A 19,387-nucleotide genomic window follows, 5' to 3' on the forward strand; every position below is an offset into this window, starting at 1 on the left:
TCTTTTCGTAATGGAAAATTCCTTGACTTTCCTGGGCATAAAGTATCATCGTACCATGACCCCACAGTTATGGATCAAATAGTGTGAAGTCCAACCTATAAAATTCAATAAAACGACATGGAAAACGTAAAATTGTAATTGAAAAGCACGAATTGAATCGTTTCAAATTGGAACTTCGGTTAGTAAACTGTTTTGAATGTAATACTTACATAGGATTACATAAAAATTAAAAATTGCATCGATTTCTGAAAACCATATTATGGATCAATTTTCATATTATGGATCAAATTGTGACATATTACGGATCAGTGCGGTAGAAATCTACATTCTTTGGTAGTGATCCAGAACCGTGGTAAACAATCTTTTCCTGGTCCATATTACGGATCACTAGTTAGAAGTGCTAATATTCGGTTTTGAAAATCAACAATCAAGAAAATTGTTTTCTAAAGATGAATTCACACTAAATCGAAGCGAACGAGCATGTTATATGCTATAAAATTTGAATTTTGCCACCTGTGGGAGCTTATGAATGCTGACGGCACTTCTTACAGATAACGACCATATAATGATAGCTGTGTGGTACCAACTGAACATTTGTCAAATACACCGTTATTAGCGGTTGAATGTTGTGCTTAACTTTACAAATGCTAGAAGACAAATAGTACAACATGGGAAAAATATGTTTTACGGCAACGTTTATGTTTTGAGCGAGTTATCCGATGTTGAACGCCAAAGTGATCCGTCACTGTGGGTGATCCGTAACTGTGTGGGCATGGTACCTGCCACACGATATACGAATGCGAAAATGGCAACCATGGCAAAGAAAGCTTTCAGTTAATAACTGTGGAAGTGCTCATTGAACACTAAGCTGAGAAGCAGGCTCTGTCCCATTGAGGACGTAATATCAAGAAGAAGAAAATCCTCACTGGAATCCAAGTACCTACATTGGAATGCCTGGATTCACACTGAAATATCAGAAACCACACTGGAATCCCAGGTTTACACTGAAATCCAAGTATTCGCACTAGAAACCCAACATCCACACTAAAATCCCAGGATCGATACCATGATCTACAATGGAACACGAGGATCCACACTGGTAACCCAGAACCCACACTGAGTTGCAGGATACATAATGGAATCCTAGGACCCACACAAGAATTCCACGATCAACGCTGCAACGTTAGGATCCATACTGTGACACCAGGATCCACACTGGACCCCTAGGATTCTCACTGGAATCTTAGCATCTGCACTGGAATCCCAACATACACACTGGAGTTCCAGAATTCACACTTGATTCCTAGGATCCATGCTTAAGACCTAGGATCCACATTTGAATATCAGTTTCTATATTGCAATCCAAGGATCAACATTGCAATACCAGCATACACACTAGAATCTCAGGATCCATATTGCAATCCCAGAATCCAAACTGGAATACCCGGTTTCACACTGGAACACGAGAATTCACACTGTACTTTCAGAATCTACTAGGGAATCTAAGAGTCCACACAGGGAACCTAGGATCCTGTTGAAAACCTGCCATCCCTGCATCTACACAGGAATCCTAGGAGAATTACAAGATCTACTCTGGAATAGGATCTACACGAAAATTTCAAGATTCACACTGAATTACCATCCCAAGATCCACTTTGAAAGCCTACGATGTACGCAACAATCTCAGGATTCACAATAAAATAAAGAGACTCACACTGAAACATCACTGGTATTCCAAGAACCACACTTAAATCACAAGATCCACACTAAAATCTTAGGATCTTCACTAAAATTACATAATCCACACTGTAATCAAGAAATCCACAATTAAATACCAGGATTTGCACTGGAGTTTCAAAATCCATACTAGAATCCTAGGATCCACATTTGAATCCCAAGTTCTATACTGAAATTCTGTGATCCTCATTACAATCCTAGAATCAACACTGATATCCTACTCTCTACTCTACAATCCCAATATCTACACGGTGATCATAAGATCCAAATTGAAATACCAGGATCCCTACTAAAATGCTACAATTCACAATTCCAGGATCCACACTGGAATCCCAGGATCTATACTGGAATCCCAAGATCCACGCTGTAATACCAGGATCTATTCTGAAATCTCAGAATTCACACTAGAATCCCGGAATCCACAATGGCTAATCCAAAATGTCAGAGTCGTACCAATTTCAAAATTGAAACCGAACAAAAATTTAAAATCGTGCCGAAGCTTCAGCTTAAGTTTTAAACAAAATAATGGATCACATCAAATAAAATTCAATTTCTGCCAATAAGCAGTTCGCAGCAGTATGAAGTTTGATATTAACATCAAAAACTAATATTTTATATTTCATTAAAAATGTATAGGGAAAGTGTACCAGTTATGGCCATAGTGGTTCCCTATTTGGCCATATACAAAATTCGGTTAACTTCCACATTATTAATCTTTTTGAATGTTTTAACATCAAGATATAAGCTATATCTTACTGCAAAAACACAAAAAAAGTTTTCAAAATGTTAAGACATTCAATTTATTACGTATGGCGAAATAGGGAACCACTATGGCCATAACTGGTACACCTACCCTATGTCAAAAAATTCACTCAGGGGTCCAATCAGTACTCCAAGTCTGACAGACCTTCAGTTCTGCTCCAACCGGAACCTAACGCCAGAAATAAGAAGAAGAACGCAACGTGGTCATATCGAATCTGATTCGTGTGTTAAGATTTTTACATCATCCCAGTGGCATGCAAAATTGCACAGGTCACGGACCCATTCATCAAGTTTCGCACCAAACTTCACACCAAACCACTCATCAACGATTGTTTATCTTCCGTGTTTTCACTAATAAGGTATGCGCACCTTGCACAAAAACCGAAACAAACATGCTTTGCATTTGTACACTTTTTTTTGCAGCACAAACAGGATTCAATTTAAGCGCAACCGCTCAACAACTGGTATGAACTTCACCTACAAATTGGCCAATTTGTTCGCGACTCAACAACTTTCGGCGATCGAGACAACGATCGGTGTCGCCACTGCCGCCGGCCAGAGTTGAATGATCGATTCAAAAACAAATCGCAAAGCTGTAGCACCACTAATTACACTGGGGAACATTTTTTTTGCATAAAACTACCTCTATTTACTTAATATAGGGTTGCTGAATCCTGAGACGCCTTTCAAAAATATTACATCATATATCTAGTTTTTGAGACATTAATCGCTGAAAATGCCTTACTTAACAATTGCACTCAACTTCTATAACGATTTGTTTGCTTATTTCCCCACGAATTCAAACTTCATGTTTGCAAGAATGCTTATCAACAATGTTCATAACACTTTCGACTATCAAAAGTTTTTTTTTTGCTACAGAAGAAACGAAAATTCTTGTATGGAGTCTGCAGGCATGTTAAAGACATCAATTTAGGGTAGGTGTACCAGTTATGGCCATAGTGGTTCCCTATTTCGCCATACGTGATAACTTGAATGTCTCCACATTTTGAAAAATTTTGTGTGTTTTAGCAGTAAGATATAGGATACATCTTGGTGTTAAAACATTCAGAAAGATTAAAAATGCGAAAGCCATCGAAATTTCACATATGGCCAAATAGGCAACCACTATGGCCATAACTGGTACACTTTCCCTATTCGAAATTCAATAGTGTAATTTAAAACAAACTTTATCCTACATGAAAGTTTAATTTCTACTTCGCATACATGATCGATTAGATCACTTAAAAATTAATAAATCATTTTGATATTTCATGTGAACATCAATGACACCAATATTTTATACAACTTTGGTGACCTGTTACAAAAAACTCGTGACGTGCTGGAACATTTGCGGCACCGGATTCAGCAACCCCAAATTCACTCAAGACACATGATTTGATCCTTGACACAGGCAAAAATCTTATTTTTGTTACTCTGTGTCAACGATCAACGAAACGATTACGAGAGGTACCTAGAACTCAATGACACTGGCAGCCCCCAGTCGCGACTAGGATCGCGCGGCGCCTTCTAGGCGATCGAGGTTGATCCAGTTCCGTTCACCTACCAACTCAGCAAAGCTCGCCTTGTTGAAGTCCTTCGAACTGTCCAGGCGAACGCGCTTCTACTAGTCCAGCGTGCGATCCGGAAGTGTGACCCGTTTCGGATGCCGTCCAAAGAGAAACTGATCTCAGCTGGTTTGAATCTGCGCGCGCGCTCGTCGTTCGAACTCTCGCAATTAGAAGATGTTAGAGTTTGCAACTTTGAAGTCGACGGCGACGACGATGACGACTGCACCGTACCGGACGAGCGAGCAGTTGATACTGAACTGAACGGGGTGGTTCATGCGAGGTCCGTTTGGTTCGGTAGAGTAACGAATGACAACGCACCACGACGATGACGAGTGACGATGGTCACCGGCTTGCCACTCAGCAGTAAGGTAAGAGCAGTAGTGAAGCCGGGTCGAGTAGGATTCGGTAACCGATATGCGACTGATTAGCGTCTCGGACTACTAACTAAATGCACCCAACGTCGTCGGGTGCTGCATCCCGTCGCGTCACACAGTGGCGCATGGCCGGGAAAAGCCTAATAAATTATTGTTTTTAAAATCTCATGTCAACCTTACGGCTGATGCGCGAATGTTTGCAACGCGAGTAGTCGCGTTTGAACTTTGTATAACACCCTAAGTTTGCCATGTACTACAAAATGGAATACATCGCGATCTAGATCAATTAAAGAAAAACCGTCTTTGACAAAGTCGTATAAGAGATCAAGGGCTGACATACAGTGTTCATTCAGATTTGGAGTTCCGCCAACAGGCGACGCTAGCGTGCATGAAAGTTTTGAGTTGCAAATATCTCAGAAGCCTGACCACATAGGAAGATGGCATCTTCGGAAAAGTTTGTCAGAAAGTCAAGGGCTATTTGGATTGAATTCATGAGATTCGAGATTTTCCCAGTAGACTGCGCTGGTGAGCATGAAACTTTTATGTTGAATAATCCTGACAATTTAAAAAGATAACGCTAGTGAGCATATTCATGTAACTTTCTTGCTTTAGCTTTTACTGGTGGTGAAATTTTGAATCCTATGAATAAATGAAAACCGAATTAAGTACTATACCATTTAATTCCACTAGAGTTAGTATCCTTTGACAGATACGCGTATTTTCGACCTCAACTGTAAGCCCGATTTAAGTGACGTGTACTGGTTTTATCATTGCTCACATGAAATTTAAACTATGAATTATCTTTTTTTTAATGGTCTTATCCACCAAGCATGCGGAATCGGGCTTAAAATTTAATGTACGATATAATAGGGTTCAAATTACACAATTGAATTTCGAGAATATCGATTTTTTAAACATACCTGCAGTCTGCATATTTTATATGACGAGGTACCATACTTTTTGAAAGCATGAAATCTTTTGAGCATGGAAAAAGCTATAAACTTGGTTGATAAGTATTCTTTAACACATTAAGTTTGAGCTTTGTGGTAAATGCTTTGATGATTGTATGTACACCGTCAAGTGTCAAATGTACAAATTGAAGATGAAATTGTGATATGTACAATGAAACAAGCATTTAGCATTTATAATTCGTAGGCAATAAAAATGTACAACTTTGTGGTAAATTAGGAACATGAATCACAATACAAGTTGGTAAACTGGCATGCATTTTTTATGAATGAATTCGTTGAATACTCATTTTGCATTTTCAACTGCCATTATCTCAGAAACTAGACGTGTTATTATACTTTTAAAAACAACAATGGCAACTCGATATTAAGTAAATATTGGTATTTTGGTTCTTGAGCAATCCATTTTTCCAGTACCTACCCAAAACTGAATATTCTTCAATAGAATCATCAACAAGAAGCCTCCAAAAACATATTTGTTGAAGCAACAATTTTTGATATACCATAATAGTTATTTATGCAACAAGATGTACGACATCATAAATGATTTATCCTACGAGCCTTGCAGAGTTGTATGAATACGACGAGTTCAATTTTGCAACGAGTGGCATACAACATTTTGTGGAATTACGCAAATTGTCGTTATAGATGAATTATTTCTAGGATCATCAATCCTATTTTTACTCAGGATCCATACCTGAGGAGAACTTTTTTTTTTATTTATTTTATCTTTATTAAGGAAATTTTCAGCCAGTGGCTGCCCGCATAGAAAAATACAGTTTCCCTTATATTAAGAACAGTAAATATATCCTATCTGTAAAGGTTAATGTATTTAAAACAATTGATTTAATGTTCAACAATATGAATCTTTTCGCGCTAAACAATACAAAACGGATTGAGTAATTCATACCAAACTGTAACAATATATTGTACTGTGCAAAAACAGTGAAATGATATGGGGATATACCATGTGTCTAATGCAAGGTGAAATGGTTGAAATGTACCGTAACCTTTTCCCAAATGCCTTGTGTAACACACTAACACATGTGTGTATTTTACTATATATTACTATTAGTTAACAGTTTGGCAAACAGTTGCATGCACTGGTATTTGTGATGCACGTAAGCTTCCAAATGTTCATAGCTTTGCCGTAGCTGCCATGTTTGTTTTGTTTAAGAAAAAAATATTCCCAGTCACAATTTACATCGTTCGTGAAATTTAGTGGTCCGAATACGTCCGTTCAGCTGAAAATATATGGTTCATTTGCGGCGCATACTAAGCGGACAGGCTTTCCTCGTGATAAAACTTCCTTTGACTGCAAGGTAACACGGAAGAGAAGCTAAAAAGCGAACGTGCTGGAAGCTGGAAGAATCCGAAGAGAAACCGGACTTTTCGTGGCCCAATTTTCGACTTTGAAATTCGTCGCTGAAGTACTGGGTTTGTGCGGTTCGGATGGAATGAAACACCGCGATTGGAGCACAAAATGATGTTTTCCTCTGGAAAAGTAAGTAGAAACGGTTTGAGTTTTAGTTCATTTATTATAATTGTTGTTTTTCTCATCTCTAGAACGGACTAAATGTTTCTCCGCTCTGCAAAATCTACGTTATTGTTCCGGATCAATCTAGACAGCATGTGAAAGAAGTATCAAAGAACATTCTTCTGAGTATTTTACCACGAATTTTACTTGAGAATCATTTTAATTTCACTTTACAAAAAAACATAGAAAAATATGAAAAAATAATTATACGTAATTCGATCATGTTTCGATGTTTTCAATAAAAAAAATAACAAATGCAAGGATAAAATAAATATAAATTTAAAAATGTTTCATGTTGTTGATTTTTCTCTTATAGTAAGACCGAAACGGCACAATACCGTTAATGGGTGAAATACCATAAAATACCGTAAACCGATAATTACCCTTACATTATTTGTTTCCAATGAAACTGTATAGTTATACTATTCTTACACTGTTTGCTTAACAGTTGATTTGCGGCAAAATGGATAGTATGTCTACCACTTGCCAAACTGTAATCGAAAAATTTTGTTCGAGAAATTCGTCATTTTTTTATGGTTACATAACTTAACCGCCTATTCCCCATACTGTTATTTACCCAATCACCATTTCCCGAACTGTCAAACCCGTTTGCGGTACGGTTGTTTTATTGTTTATTTGGTCGGTTTGTGAAATGATTCTGATATTGTCGCAAACGGTCGTGGATGTTTTGGGAAATTATTCTAAAACGGTTCCTGATTATGCGGGTATTTTACCACGAATTTTACTTGAGAATCATTTTAATTTCACTTTACAAAAAACATAGAAAAATATGAAAAAATAATTATACGTAATTCGATCATGTTTCGATGTTTTCAATAAAAAAAATAACAAATGCAAGGATAAAATAAATATAAATTTAAAAATGTTTCATGTTGTTGATTTTTCTCTTATAGTAAGACCGAAACGGCACAATACCGTTAATGGGTGAAATACCATAAAATACCGTAAACCGATAATTACCCTTACATTATTTGTTTCCAATGAAACTGTATAGTTATACTATTCTTACACTGTTTGCTTAACAGTTGATTTGCGGAAAAATGGATAGTATGTCTACCACTTGCCAAACTGTAATCGAAAAATTTTGTTCGAGAAATTCGTCATTTTTTTATGGTTACATAACTTAACCGCCTATTCCCCATACTGTTATTTACCCAATCACCATTTCCCGAACTGTCAAACCCGTTTGCGGTACGGTTGTTTTATTGTTTATTTGGTCGGTTTGTGAAATGATTCTGATATTGTCGCAAACGGTCGTGGATGTTTTGGGAAATTATTCTAATACGGTTCCTGATTATGCGGGTGGTTTGTCTCCGTCATGAGCCGAACTTACATCGCCCAACAGATGCAGAATCAGAAACTAGTTGACTAAATCATTGAGAAAACCTGAGCAATTCGATGGAGGCACTCAGGTGTTAATTTGCAAACTTCTGGCACAGAACCGTTATGTTGTTCAGTCTTTTCATAAAAAGTAGGTTGACAACTAGGTTAATCTGCAACGGAATTGCAAAATTACAATTGGTGACTATTTTTGTTGATATTAAAATATTTTAAATTTGAAGGAATCTAATATGTAATAGTAGAATTTTTAGGTTTAAAGTACGTCTTGACAGAAGTACTAATATAGTATTCATATTAAAAATAATCTAAGGCAGTGGTTTTCAGCCTTTTTGGAGCTGCGGCCCTCTTTCAAATTTTACAAACATCCCGCGGACCCTTCAAAATAATAAGTTGTCAAAATCTAATTGAAACAGAGGATTTCTCTGATCTGAATATAATGATTTGAATGTAGCTCAAAATAAGGTTCAAATTAAACTACTTACTACATCATTAACATCGAAATTTTTCAAAGTTCTCCCCAGTATTTAAAAAAAATCTAAGAATATGCCAATAATCTCATCAGGCATGGAAAAATACAGGCATTTAGCAAAACATGCGAAAAATCACGGATGAATCAACATGAATCGTTGACAGGGACATCCAAAGATCACGTCTGGAATATGTGTGATAAAGCTGCTATGATCCTCTGTAGAAATTCACTGAAAAACAAGCCTGGCCTATTTTTAATGTATTTGAACCCTCTGAGCAAAATCTTAATAAAGAGAATCTATAAGTAGATATGAGTACCTTGTAACTTTTAGTTCCACCCTGATTAGGACGGAATTGAAAGATATAAGGTACTCAAATCGACTTTTACATTCACAAACCAGGTATTAACTAAGTATCTTTATAAGGAACATCCCAAAAGGATCTAGCCCAAATTTTACAAAAGTTTTACCGGGTAAGTTCTTGGGAGGCCCCTACAATTCCGCCAACAATTCGTCATAGAGTTTCCCAGGGATCCATTTTAAAGGTTTCCTCGAGAAGCATCTTTGAAGGTTTTTCTAACTTTGGTAAATTCCTTCAGACGTTACCAAAGGATTTCACCAGAAATATACAAAGAACTCTAAAGAACTCCCTAGGATGTTTTCGAAGATCTTGCCAAAAATCTACAAAAGGCAATTGAGATCACGCCAAGAATTTTCTATGCATACCTCAAGAAATTTGCTTAGCCTTTCTTAGCATAGGTTTTTAATAAATCAATTCTATTAGTTTTCCTTATAAATTGCACGTGTTGATTACGATAATGTGATTTTTCTTAGAAAAGTGAACATTAGGGTGCGGCTTATTTTTCCAAAGTTCTCAAAACCAAAAATTCGTGTGCTGTTCTCAACACAAATCACATAAAATGGTAAACCGCAAATTTTTACCCAAAAATATCTAGATTTAGAGGTGGCGTAAGCGATTTGAAGGTGAATTTTCATGTTATGAAATATGATCTTTAGTGAAGTCTTCATAACTTTGTTATTTTCCAACCAATTTCGAAGCTCTTAGCATCATTCTCTTCGAAATTAAATTAAAAGCTTGTGAAATATCAAATTTAATAGTTTGTCTAAAATGAAAGCTAGTCTTAGTTAGAAGTAGTTTTCTCTAAATTTTTACCCGTTTTACTAAAAAAAATGGTCTTTGACCATAACATCATGAATAGTTAACCGATTCTCAATCTTTTTACATGCTTTTGAGGCTAATTTAGTTGTTTCCAAACTGTGTATACAACAAATTACAATAAAAATAGTTTTGACTTAGTTTTTTATAACAAAAACTACACAAAAACGTGATTTTTCAATAAATAAATCTAGATTTCTCGGAACGTTGTTTTATTTTTCGCCAGAAATTACATTTTTACGGATAAACTGAAGTTTATAAAGCATCTTGATTCACCTACGAGTTGAATAGTTTATACAGTTAACTCTCTTTTACTCGATATCCCGTATCTCGATATCGAGTTAGAGAACCATAGTAAAAGTTGGTTTTCATGGCTAACTCGATGGTCCCTTGGATCGCAGTTGCACTGATTTTGTGTTCTGTAACTTGATACCTCCCTAACTCGATGATCTCTTCAATATCGAGTAAGGGACCGTATATAAAAAATATCAAATTTCTTGAAAAATTGCTTTAAAAACCATTTTGAAGGTTTAACAAATAAGAAAAACCAGTTTCAGCTTAAGTAATGACGTTCAACTGACAAAAATTTGAAAAACCAAGTAATTTTTATTGGAAATTCATGTTTTCGGTCAGTTTTTGTTAAATAACTACGTCAAAACTATTTTTTAATCAATTTTTAGTACCCACAGTTTAAAAATGACTATAATTGCTTGAAAAAATGCAAAAATATTGAGAATCGGTGAACTGTTCATGATGTGTTCTGTAACTTGATACCTCCCTAACTCGATGGTCTCTTCAATATCGAGTAAGGGACCGTATATAAAAAAAAAATCAAATTTCTTGAAAAATTGCTTTAAAAACCATTTTGAAGGTTTAACAAATAAGAAAAACCAGTTTCAGCTTAAGTAATGACGTTCAACTGACAAAAATTTGAAAAACCAAGTAATTTTTATTGGAAATTCATGTTTTCGGTCAGTTTTTGTTAAATAACTACGTCAAAACTATTTTTTAATTAATTTTTAGTACCCACAGTTTAAAAATGACTAAAATTGTTTGAAAAAATGCAAAAATATTGAGAATCGGTGAACTGTTCATGATGTCATGTATAAGTGATTGTTTTAGTAAAAAGAGGAAACAATTGGAAAAAACTACTTTTAACTAAGACTAGTTTTCATTTTAGACAAAGTTGATGTTCTACATACTTTTTATAAATTCAATTTTGAAGAGAATGATGCTAAGAGCTTCAAAATTTATTGTAAAACAACAAAGTTATGAAAACTTCACTGAAGGTCATATTTCATAACATGAAAATTCACCTTCAAATCGCTTGCACCACTTCTAAATCTCAATATTTTGGCTCAAAATTTGAGGTTTCCCATTTTATTTTATTTGGATTTAATAGAGCACACGAATTTTCATGTTTGTAAAATAAATAAAATAAAATAAAATAAAATAAATAAAAATTTTACTGTGAGTTTTTGTTTGGGTAGATTTTGCTGTGTGCATACCTTACGCCTTCATAAAGTTGCTTATTTATTATAAAATTATAAAAAAAAATAATTCTGGATTAGATCTATCAGAAAATTGAATTTCCGTCGAATTTGACATTTCTCAACGGGATGATATCGAGGAAAGTTAATAGAATGTCATTTTCAACTGGTTTGGCACACATTTGAGGTTTCGTCCGACCTTTGTATGAAGATGCGCCACTGCGCGCCGGTCGTATTGGGTATCATTGGCGATTGGTGGGTGGCGGAGCACGGAGACATTGACAGGGTCGTAAAAATTTGCGCGCCAGTCGGATGTGAAAGCGAAAGGGTTTGGCTGCACGAAGGATCAAAAATGTTTGGTAGTTTTGTATTTTTTTTGGAAAATATCTCGATTTTAGATATATGCTTTCTTGGAGAATTCAGGGAACAAAACGTTATTTTTCATTTTTTTTTGTATTATTTCAAACATCCACCATTATTTTCTTACTTATGGTGGCGATAGAAGACTGCTATAATTTTTGTGATAATTTTATCCGAAATTTGCTACAATATTTCAATATTGACGGCATTCAATGATAAGTAATTTTTTTTATCTAGCATAAGCTCTAGATACTTAGCTTCATCTGACCAATTTATTGGAATCCCTCTCATCGTGACAACATGTCTATATGAAGGTTAAAAAAAAGAGCTTTTGATATGTGTGGGAATATTGTAAGTTGAGTTTGGAAGCGTTAAGAGAAATCTTTTATTTTTGCTGATATGAAGAATAAATATCCAAAAATCTTTGCCATCTACTACAGATGACAGACACGCAGGCGGAAAGTCCTGTGTCATTCACAAACAAATTTTTAACATCTTTGAGGTAACTTATGTAAGTCAGATGTGATATCCAATTGATAACTAGTTCTGCAAAGATTGCTTAATATATAAGCTTCTAATATTATGGGTAAAACATCGATAAAATCAAGCTGGTACAAGTTTGTACAACCCTCGAATCAAATTTTGCCAGGCAAACAATTCCAAAAGTGTAAAACCACATAACTTTACACAACGACTCGGAATCGAATATCTCACCTGACCTGGAAATCTCGCCTACCTCTGGAAATCCGATGCTCCGGAGAGGATGACGTTGCGCTTGTCAAACAAACTGTCGCGCCACCTTTGCTGCATGGTTGTGATATAATCATGTAACCACATCGGGAGCATAAGGCAGCACAACATAAGGAAAGGTACAATGGGTATCGCATTACCTTCTGGAGTGGAGTACAACTCCGATTCCGGTGAAGCCCTGGCTTAAACGCATAAACTCTGTTGAAACATATGCGTATGGCTTCCGGGAAAGATGATACGTGGTGCAGCAACAGGATTTCATACGAAATTTTGTACGATTGTGATACGGTTGGGCAAAGGTAGTAAAGGAACCGGAACTTTAGCAGGCGGATTAAGCTCTTGTGGAAAATTTTGCTATTTTACCTGTATAAATTCAAATAGGTATTATTATTCAAGAAGCTGGCCAAAACTAACACAACTACCCTATGCTCGCAAAAAAAAACTATATTTGCCCACAGGCATTTATGGAGCTAACGATCAACCTCAAAAATAAACCTCCTCAAAGACCACAATCAATCAAGCACACGCTTCTATCTGCACTAGAGCTATCGAAACGGATTTTTAATTTATTCTGCCATAACCTGTTCCACCGCAGAAACCCGCCCCCGGCGGCACTCGTTGGAAGAGGTCACCGAAGTTTTGGCATAAATTTGGCTAAGCAGGCAATCGTTTGCACTACAACGAATAGCGAAAACCCAAACAAAACAAATGAAAGCATCATAACAAATCAATGTTACGTCAATCGGGAAGCCGTATTTAAACGTGGCTCTAGAAATCCATGCATGATGATGAGTTGACGAGTTTAAGTCGGTTAAATCATCATCGTCGAAGATGATGGTGCTTCTTTGTCGTAAAAGCAACCTCATTAAAACTTGGACAGTTTTTACTACAACCGAATTGCTACTATTTCGATCGGTAATGACCGAAAGGATATACCCGAACACAAATCTGCATCCCAAATCTGTGCTTTCCAGCGAGGGTGATCCCCAGTGGCACTCGCTGCCGACGCGATCATTGTCGACCGGTTCGGTTCGAGTGACGGGCAAAACCCTCGGAAAACCGAAAACGGGTTGCACCTTGTGTCAAGTGTGGTTAAATCAGTTACGAATTAATCATGTAATGTCCAAAAGCTCCAGAATTTGGAATTTTGCAGATTGGTGCGTATCTCAAGAGAATTGAAGGTAACGCATATTTCAATCATCCTCATTAGTACTCATATACAAACAAAATTCAAGATTAAATTTGAATTATTGGAAAACGTTTGATGATTTGATTGGTGGCGAAAGAGCTCCGAAATAAATCTTAAGAAGCTTCAGGAGAAATACCTTCCAAGGTTTGCTCCAAGGAATGCGTCTATGGGTATTTGCACATTGTTTAATTTATGGCGATGAGAAGGCAGACACTCTCGCAGACAGACAAAGTGCGCGCTCAGGAAGGTGAGATCTATGATAGAAGAAAAAAATGTTTGTTTCATTTAGTACGTCAATGTTCTCTTCACGGATGGAAAAGCGATTGGCAAAATAGCCATCTGGTACGGTGATTACATTTCATAATACCTAGAATTTCCTAGCGAGCGTGATGGAAAAGTTTGGATGTAAGACTGGGCGTAATGCCAAGAACCATGCCCTTCCTTCAAAATAGGCCTATCCAATCTTTATCTGAATCTCAGATACAATATTGTGTGACGGGCCATTTTTTTTAGTATAGTAATTTCCTTTTTTTAAAATCAAATGAATTCGATAACAAGTTTTTTGGAGGAATTGAAAATAGATATTCACTTCCCTGATAATTTCGCACAAGATTTAGTGAGAATTTGGCTCAGAGTTTCGTAAGAACTCAGATTTCGGATTTTATAAGTTATGCCAAAAACCCTGTGGGTATAAGTAGATGAAAAAACTAATTTAGTTGAATGCCATTTAATTTCACTAGAGTTTGTATTCTTTGACAGATACGCGTACTTCGATCTCAACCGTAAGGCCGTCTTCAGTGTCGTTTTTTTTATAGTAGGGTACAAAAAAGCTTCAAAAGCCAGGCCTGTTGTGTGTTGGCACGGTGTGGGACTCACGTTAGGCGTGCTTAACCACTAAAAAACTTTCCCTACTGCTCCTGTGCCTCGATCCCCCTCGGAACTACATCAGGCAACTTCATCGGGGGAGGGCTGTGCTCATGCACTTCTGTGCTCATGCACTTCTTCAATCTCAGCCTCTAACTGTTCTGCTAGTTCGCTGTTGGAGCGTTTTGCCCAATTGGCGGTTGAACATCTCGCCGGGACTTTGGACAGCTTTCTGTGCGACGACGCATACTTCCCTTGGACTGGCCTCGCGTCAGAGCTCTGTTGATCTTCTACTGGACGCTCATGTGCACTTCGTTGCTCTACGACGACTCGTTCTCCGCTGCTGCTGTTCGAGCTCTCCTTGTTGACCAATTGGATGCCGAGGTCGGTCCAGCGATTCCGGTTGGAGGATGACTTCCGGTTCACTGGCGCCCAGACGACCCAAAACTGGTTTGTGACGATCGATGCTACTCGGCTTAGTCCCCGACGGTGGAGCTAGCCTACTCCGGCTACGCGCTTCTTCATGATTCGATACTGGCCGGTGGAGTGCCGAAGTCGGTCCAGCGATTCCGGTTGGAGGATGGCTTCCGGTGCACTGGCGCTCCGACGACTCAAGCCGGTGATACGCTACGTACTACTCAGAGTAGTCCCCGGCGGTGGATCTATCCTACTCCGACGAAGATTTCCCCGGCGGCGGAAGATCTCCCGAACCGATGCTATCCGGGCAGATGCCGAGGTCGGTCCTGCGATTCCGGTGCAGGGAAGCTTCCGGTTCACAGGCGCCCCGACGATCATTTGCCGGTGCAACAACGCGATCTACTCAACTAGTCCCCGGCGGTGGACTTAGCCTACTCCGAAGCTGGCCGGGCAGATGCCGAGGTCGGTCCTGCGATTCCGGTGGAAGGAAACTTCCGGTTCACAGGCGCCCCGACGACCATTTGCCGGTGCTATTTCGCGAATTACTCAGCTGGACTCAGCCTACTCCGACTCGACGTTGGTTGGCCAAGTGCCAGGGTCGGTTCTGCAATTCCGGTTGGAGGATGGCTTCCGGTTTGCAGGCGCCCCGACGACTATTAACCGATACTACGCTACGCCCGCTCTACTCGATCTAGTCCCCGACGAAGGATCTAGCCTACTCCGATCGCGACCCGGAGCTCTCTGGTCTTCACGCCATCTCCTTTGCAGCAACGACATAATCGCCGTTATTCCCCTGTTCACCGCATTCCAGGTGCTTTCATGCTGGCACATGTTCTGCACGATGTTGTCCGGATTTAGGACGTTTGCGGTTTCTGGCATCATCTCGCTTCGTATATCCGTGAATCGAGGGCAGTCGAATATAACGTGCTCCGGTGTCTCCTCGATATTTGGACAGGCCGGACAATGTGGAGATTCTGCGTGTCCGAATCTGTGCAGATATTTCCGGAAGCATCCATGGCCTGACAGAAACTGGATCAGGAAGAAGTTAACTTCTCCATGTTTTCTGGTCGTCCACACCGACACGTTAGGAATGAGCCTGTGGGTCCACCTTCCTTTCTCCGAGTTATCCCACTCCTGCTGCCACCTGGCCATTGTGTCCAACCTAATGGTATTCCTCACATTCCTGGTGTCCCTTTGCTGGTAACATGCGATGTCCTCAGCCAGAGTGATGCAGATGGGATCATTCCGGCGATAACGCACACTGCCTCCGAAGATATAGTGCGGTAGGCACTCGCAACCCGTATAGCCATGAGCCGGAACGTATCTGCCAGCTTATCTCGATTACGTTTGGTTCCCAATGCTGCAGCCCAAGCCGGGACTCTATACCTCAGTATAGACGATGATACGGTCGCTAGAAGACGCCTCGTGCTGCTTCTTGGTCCTCCAATGTTGGGCATGATCCTGGCTACTGTGTTAGCAGCTTTCGCTGCCTTTTCGCAGGCATAGTCTACGTGGCTGTTGAAGTTTAGCCTGTCGTCGACCATTCCTCCGAGATGCTTTAGAGAGCGCTTCGATGGGATTGCGTGCCCTCCGACGTTGATTTCCAACTGCTGTACCGCCTTGCAGTTGCTGACCAGCACCACCTCCGTTTTATGATGAGCCAACTGCAGCTTGACTCCAGTCACGATTCGATGGTGTCTAGCGATTCCGCCGTCAGCATCTCCACCTCCTCCGCAGTCTCACCAGTTATCGCAAGAACGACGTCATCTGCGAACCCGACGATCTCGACTCCATTTGGCAGTGACAAGGTTAGCACTCCATCGTACATCATGTTCCACAATGTTGGACCAAGTATGGATCCTTGTGGAACTCCCGCCGTAACTTCAATTGACATCCGTCCCTGGTTTGTGTCGTAGACCAGTACCCGGTTCTGAAAGTAACTTTGCAGAACTTTACACAGATATCCTGGAACCCGCATTCTGTGTAGGGCTGCGGTCTTCAGTGTCGTGTACTAGACTGTGAGTATGTTGTCCATTTTTTATGAAAATCATTCTTAGAATCCTACAACGGATGCAATCTTGCCCAACATTTAGTGAGCGTTATGCCCAAGTTTTCCAGGAATTCCTCAAGTGACTACTCTAAACTTTTTTATTGAAGTTTTCCAGGAATTGCACAAAATATTCGTCGAAAAATTCCACTAACTACTCTTCTAAGATTGATTAACAGATGTTTAAAGATATTTCCTTTTGAATTACTTCGTGAATCACACCCGAAATTTATTTTTGGATTTTTTTTTGGGGATACATCCTGGTCATTTAGTTTTACCATATTAAGATGACGGTTTTGCCTAACACAGAACGCCTAGATATAAGAAATTAATGTAAGGTTTAATATGACATTAAATAAGGAATTTGAAAAAAAAATAATATCTTTCAAAATTTATATGATCCTTGTCTTAAGATGTTTTTAGGATACTCTATAAATTCCTCATGGGATTCTTTTGAAAGTTCATTAAGGTTTTTTTCCTAGATTTCGGAATTAACACCAATAACACTGCGGAACACTTTTATGTCTCAAGCAATAAAATACCGCTATCTAAATTTCAAGTTGCTGAATTCATTACCATTTTAAGAAATATTATAGTTTTTGAGTTATTTGATGTTGAAAAAGCATTATTCAACGATTTCAGTAAACTTGCATGCAAGTTTATCATGTTATATGGTGATTTATTTGCTTAATTTGTCCCCGAGTTCAAAGTTCACGAGTTTAAACAATACCTATCAACATAGTTCATAATTACTTTTTGATGCTCAGAAGTTATTTTTTGATGATTTAAAAAGTATTGTATTTTGCCATATAAGAGAAACAAAGAGTTTCGTATGAAGATTGCAAGCAATTTAAAAAATCGATTTAATCTCAATTTAATCGTCCTAAACAAAAGCAAGAATATGTATAATAATTTATATTAAATTCATAAAATCCCTGTTATAATTTCTAAGGAATTGAGTAGCTTCTCAAGGATTCCTCAGGAGAAGCTCTCGAAAAATTCTTGCATGAGACTCTTGAAAAAAAAACTTCGGGCGTAATTGTTGAGAATTCTCTACAAAAATGTACGTAGAACAGCTCTAGAACTTCTAAGATGTAATGCCTCGAGTATATTCTGAATTCGAAAAGGTTCAACTGTAAAAATATTGAAGTGAACCCCCTTCTAAAATTCAGCATGTAAAGATAATGCCCGAGAGAATTGCTTGGGTAGTTCATAAGGTAATAATCAATCATTTTTAGATCTATTCCAGGAGGATTAGAACACTTCAACAAATTGTTAAATTCTGGAGAAAATTCTTGCCAAAAAAAAAAATTCGAAAAAAAACCCTGAGAGAATTATAGAACATATTTCCGGATTTTTTTTTTTGAATTTATTGTAATATACTTCAACAAATTAGTTATCCCATGATGAATTGCTGTAAGATTATTATTACTGCCATGAATCGCAAGTCAGTCACATTTGTAAAAAGTAGACATTGAGAAAATAAGCTGAGAAACTTTCAAACTAATTTTCCATACAAATATTCAAATAATTCCAAAAGATTGAAATGAAACTTTCGTAATTCTCTTGTTAGATCGATACTAAACCCGAGAAAAATATAAAGATAACCTGAACACGGTTTATTTTTGTATTACATGGTGCGGAATTTCGTAGTGGGACTGATACGCGGTTACTTTTCATTATGGAACAATTTGTCTTTTTTTTTTTCCATAATTTCACTGAACAAAAAGAGTTCTCTCGTTAGTGCAGTTTAAAGATCAATAAAAGATATGTTAAAAACTACTGTCAACGAAATTTTGACGAAAATGAATAGCTGCGATTTAAGGCAGATTAGTTTCATCAAATTTGTGCTTTTGTTTATGGATGAATTTGTATAAAGAATCCTTGCAAAAATGGTTTAGTGATATTGCTTGAGCTTGAGCTTGATTGGCCGCCCGTGGTTGCTACTCCAGTATCGCCAGATCAGCTGCACTTACACAAGGAACCAACCAGATGACTGCTTGGGATTAACAGACACCCTCAGTGTATAAGTGCTGGTATTTTTAGGCAACAATGGCGCCTGCCACGTCAGAATGCAGACCAATGAGGGGAAGGGGAAGGAATTGATGATGCATTGAACTGGCTCCCACGGTTGACCGTATATACCACTGCGTCAACGCCAGTTCATGCGGGAAGGGTGAAGGAGCGGGGTCATTTTTATGGCAGAGAGGCTTGCTGGTTTGGTTAGCAGACTGCCTATGTATCAGGCGTAAGGAAAGGCGTGCTATAATTATAAAGGAATGGAAGCGTAAGGAAGCGGTTTATTTTTGTCCGTCTCG

At 38.2% G+C, this 19,387-nt stretch overlaps 1 protein-coding gene across 10 annotated transcripts in view; it reads right to left on the reverse strand.

Annotated features, from left to right (window-relative positions):
• Positions 1-19,387, reverse strand: part of LOC5567506 (cystinosin homolog) — a 72,598-nt gene that overhangs the window by 38,508 nt on the left and 14,703 nt on the right. For 2 of the 10 annotated variants that reach the window (XM_001651756.2, XM_021837722.1), the window contains exon 1: positions 4,064-4,332. The exons of 7 other annotated variants lie outside the window; for them this stretch is intronic. The gene's annotated coding sequence lies outside the window, so the exon portion shown is untranslated. Of the gene's footprint in view, positions 1-4,063; positions 4,333-19,387 lie in introns of those variants that run through there. One more of the 10 variants, XM_001651757.2, reaches the window with a different exon arrangement.

The sequence above is a fragment of the Aedes aegypti genome, chromosome 1 (assembly GCF_002204515.2).
Source record: "Aedes aegypti strain LVP_AGWG chromosome 1, AaegL5.0 Primary Assembly, whole genome shotgun sequence".
NCBI classification, from domain to species: Eukaryota; Metazoa; Arthropoda; class Insecta; order Diptera; family Culicidae; genus Aedes; species Aedes aegypti.